This window comes from Podarcis liolepis, assembly GCF_965112155.1.
Source record: "Podarcis liolepis genome assembly, chromosome: Z".
In the NCBI taxonomy this organism is placed as follows: Eukaryota; Metazoa; Chordata; class Lepidosauria; order Squamata; family Lacertidae; genus Podarcis; species Podarcis liolepis.
The window spans coordinates 40,734,152-40,738,984 of NC_139570.1; the positions used below are offsets into that span (position 1 = coordinate 40,734,152).

The 4,833-nt window shown below is 45.4% G+C and overlaps 1 long non-coding RNA gene across 1 annotated transcript; it reads left to right on the forward strand.

Moving 5' to 3' along the window:
- Positions 1-416: 416 nt before the first annotated feature.
- Positions 417-2,647, forward strand: LOC310698666. Its single transcript, XR_014521678.1, has 2 exons — positions 417-1,004; positions 1,679-2,647. It is a non-coding gene; the product is annotated as an uncharacterized lncRNA (long non-coding RNA).
- The last annotated feature ends 2,186 nt before the right edge of the window (positions 2,648-4,833 follow it).

The window sequence follows — 4,833 nt, forward strand, 5'->3', positions numbered from 1 at the left end:
TTACATAATTTATTCTAGTTTGACCTGTTAAGGAAGCAGCATGATACTATTCCGGAACCTTGTGTCAAGACCTACTGAGCATCTTAATCAGCTGCTCCCCTGACTGTTTTGGTAGGCATTGCCTACACCTCCACACCCCCCGCCATGCAAATCCTTTAAACTACTGGGGGCTAGAAACCTATTTCTTCTCAAACAAACAACAGCAGAGATTCCGAGGCAGCTGCTTTCTGGACCCAGTAATGTGGTTCTGTTCTACCACAGACTTCCTCAGCTCAACATTACACACTGTGTTCTAGTCAGAGTCGACCCATGGAAATTAATGCATATTTATGACCATCAGTTTCAGTTTCCCCTTGAAACCTTGCATCGGGCAGGACATGCGCAAGGCATGGAGGTTTCACGAGGTGGCACTGTGCAGGGGGAAGCCCAGCCGGCCAATGTGGCCCTTGGCATGTGACCCCCCCCCCCAATGAGGGGGCTAGAGATGTGGCAGTGAGGCCAGGCCAGGCTCTGAGGCCCAGAGTTTCCGGGTGACAGGCAGGGGGGACAGGGATTCCTGTGTGGAGGCACCTGTTTTACACCCCCTCAAAATTGTGCACCTGGGGCTATGGCTTCCCTGCCTCCCCCCTTTGCCCCTGCTACCAGCTTTCTCCAACCTGATGCCCTCCAGATGTTTTTTGCCACAGGTCCCATTGGCCTCAACCAGCCCCAAGCCACATATTAACTGCAGTCTGCCTTTTTGTACTGCAGTTGATGAAAATACTTTCAGTGCAATCCTTGTTGTTGTTTAGTTGTTTAGTTGTGTCCGACTCTTTGTGACCCCATGGACCAGAGCACGCCAGGCACTCCTGTCTTCCACTGCCTCCTGCAGTTTGGTCAAACTCATGCTGGTAGCTTCGAGAACACTGTCCAACCATATCGTCCTCTGCCGTCCCCTTCTCCTTGTGCCCTCCTTGTGCAATCCTACTTGTGTTTATTTGGAAATAAGAGTCATTGTGTTTAAGGTGGCTTACTGCCTAGCAAGTCATTACTGGCCCCAACAACATCACACATACCATCTCGGGACTATTTAATTGCTCATCGTCTAACATTGTGTATGCCATCAAATGCCAACAGTGTCCTTCAGCTCTCTATATTGGACAAACAGGCCAAACCTTACGCCAAAGAATAAACGGACATAAATCTGACATCAAGAATCACAGAACAGAGAAACCAGTAGGAGAACACTTCAATCTCCCAGGACATTCTATACAAGATCTCAAAGTAGCTGTTTTACTACAAAGGAATTTCAGAAACAGACTGGAAAGAGAAGCTGCTGAATTACAACTCATTACCAAACTTAAAACCATGAAAAGACCTGGGCTTAACAAAGACATTGGATTCTTATCTCACTATACATAACTAAACCATTTCTCACCTTCTCACCCCTTGCCTTTTCCTGTAAGACCTATTACAGTCGTTAAGAGTCGTCAATAGGCTCTCCCAGCTATCTGCCTATCTCCCATTCCCACCATCCTTCTGAGTAACACCCCTCCCCACCTTCTCACTATATAGAAGGATCTGGCAACTTCTATTTCAGTGTATCTGAAGAAGTGTGCATGCACACGAAAGCTCATACCAAGAACTAACTTAGTTGGTCTTTAAGGTGCTACTGGAAGGAATTTTTTATTTTGCCTAGCAAGTCTGTTAGGGATTGTGGTCCTACTCATATAGATACTGTACCTTCCATTCTAGTTCTGTCCTAAGGACTGATGTTTTCTTTTAAAATTCCTGTTAGCCAGAGAAGTGAGAACTTCAGGATGAAGATTATAGCCAATCAATGTGGCAATTTTTTTGCAGTTGCTGCAAGAAATAAGAAAACCAAGAGAGGATTTCCTAAAGCTGAATGCAGTTCAGTGGGCCCTCTGAATTGCATATCTTACAACTACCACGTTGTATGTCTTTTGAATTCTGCTTTTGAGGTGCATGGTTGACCTATGTTTAGCACTCCTTGTTAAGATTAGAATCTTAACATCATTAAGGTGGGGCTGACATCTTATTTGGTACCATAGAACTGGAAGAGGGTCTTGTTTGATGCAATAAATGATGGCTATGCTCTGCCTGCACAGTCGGAAGCAGCAATACTGAATACCAGTTGCTGGAAACCACAGGGCAGGAGAGTGCTCTTGTGTTCGAATCCTGCGTGTGGGTTTCCTACAGGCATCTGGTTCGCCACTGTGAGAACTGGATGCTGGACTAGATGGGCCACTGGCCTGATCCAGCAAGCTCTTCTTCGGTTGTCAAGTTATGAAGGGAGGCACAAAGGGTGGGGAAGCCTCCAACTCAGGGATCACATAACTCAGGGGTCCCCAGCCTTTTGGGGGCCTGTTGGCACAATTGGAAAGTTTTATGTGGGTGTCAATCACAAATGGGTGTTGTGGGGTGTGTGGCATAACACAAAATGGCAGCTGTGGGGGTATTATTATTTATTCATTATTACTATTGTGGTATGTTATTGCCATAAAAAGTTACTAATATTCAATAAGTGTGCCTGATTCCATTTCTCCTTATACTGTGACTGTGAGTTCCACAGTTAAACCCTAGATTAAATGGAAAGTAGTAATAATGTGGCTTGTTTGTTTGCAATTAAACATAAGCCTGTTTTCAACCCATCATGAATGCTCTCTTGTACCATGACACCCAAGAACAGGTTATTTTCTTAATTGTGTCACTTCTGAAGGTTGTTAATGTTGTTGGAGTTCAACTCCCATCAGCCTGGAATGATGGAAGTCATAGCTTAAAACATCTGAAGCCAGAGTTTCCCCCACTTATGTCATGTTCTTAAGAGTTACTGAGAACTGATTTTTGTATGTCAATTCTCAGTGACAGTTGAATATAGAGAAAACTGAAAAGTGGGGTGGGGTATGCAGTGGTACTTGACATATTGGGAAATGTGGAAAATCAGCATCTGGAGGGAGACTTTTTACCACATGTGAGAGATGTGTAGAAACAAGAAAGAAGTTACCGGTTATAGGAAGATAGTGGTAGAAGTAACTGTAGAAATGTTCCAATCTAAACTATCCAGTGGCGTGCTTGCAGAATTATGAGCGTCAGGAGAAAAGCTAGTGGATAAAAATGTGTGCTGAGAAGAAAGTGGAGAGATTTCTTCTTCCTAGCCCATAATACTAGAACTCTGGGACATCCAATGAAGCTGACTATGGGAAGGACACAGGAGGACACACTTCTTCACACAGTGGGGAACCTCAGGCTGGAGTGTGGGGGGGTGTCAAATGTGGCCCTCCAGGCCTGTCTGGCCCTTGGAACATTCCCCAGGCCACACCTTTACAGCGTTGAGTGCTTTTGCATGGTTGGAATGTGTCCTTAAGCACCTGCTAATACTGTCTGGAAGGAAGATCATGAATGCTCTCTTGTACCATGACACCCAAGAACAGGTTATGTGTGTGTGTGCACGTGCACAAGTGTGCAGAAACCAGCCTACTATACTAAAGGTGACAGCTGCATTTGTTTCTCTGCATGTTTTTATCTCTGGATCTGCTCACCACTGGGATGTGTCCCTCAGAACGTTGCCTAGAATATAATGCAGCCCTCAAGCTGAAAAGGGTTCCTCTCACCTCTGGCCTAAACAGTGCAAAATGCAAGAATCTGCCTTATTCCGAGTCAGACTAATGGTCCAACTAGTTGGGGGTTTACACCAACTGGCAGACGTTCTTCCCAGAGTATCAGGTAGGGGACACCTCCAGGCCTACCTGGAGATGCCACCTTTTGCAGTGTAGAGCAAATACTCTATACTGAACAGGTGGTCTCATACTGTCAGCCAGGGGGTGGTGGCCCGCCAAACACATTGCCTTTATGCTGGTAAATAATGCTTGACTCTGGAACAGATTTATTTATTTATTGATTTATTTATTTCATTCAATTTATGTCCTTCCGAAGGAGCTTAGGGTGGCATGTACAATACTGTGTGGCATTCCTGTCTTGCTTGTTGGCTTCCCATTGGGGCATCTGGTTGGCCACTGGTTAAGTCCAGTCAAAGGTGACTATAGGGTTGCAGTGCTCATCTCGCTCTTTAGGCCAAGAGAGCTGGCGTTTGTTCAGACAGCTTCATGCGTCATGTGGCCAACATGACTAAAATGCGACTGGTGCATGGAGGACCGTGACGAGTGCCAGAGTGCATGGAAATGCCGTTTACCTTCCCGCCGGAGCGGTACCTATTTATCTACTTGCACTTTGACGTGCTTTCGAACTGCTAGGTTGGCAGGAGCTGGGACAGAGCAATGGGAGCTCACTTCATTGCGCGGATTTGAACTGCTGATCTTCCGACTGGCAAGCCCAAGAGGCTCAGTGGTTTAGACCACAGCGCTCACCCACGGTGAGAATGGGATGTTGGACTAGATGGGCCTTTGGCTTTATTGCAAGTAACTGTCCCTTCAGCACTGTGGTGCTTTATTATTTAGTCTTTCTTTTGCTTTCTAACTTTTTTAAATTTTATTTTAAGGAAATCTTGTACTTGATCTGGGGTGGGGGAGACGGGGATCAGAAAAACTTCTATCCAAATCTGATGTAAGTTGGTGGTGGTGGGTCATTAGATATTTATGCTTTGCATGCTTGCTCTACACTTCCTCCTGGGATCCCAATAGCCTAGGAAACACAAACTGAGACTAGTATGCTATGCTTCTCTGCCTTGCACAGCACCTTACTTTGCAGAAATTCTCAGATGATGCTCTACACAGTATGGTAGTATACATTATCAGCTGCTAGTGAGAGAAGCTGCGTCACAGATGCCCAAGAAGTACAAATGCATTCATTTCCAAAAACTTCACATTGGGACAATAA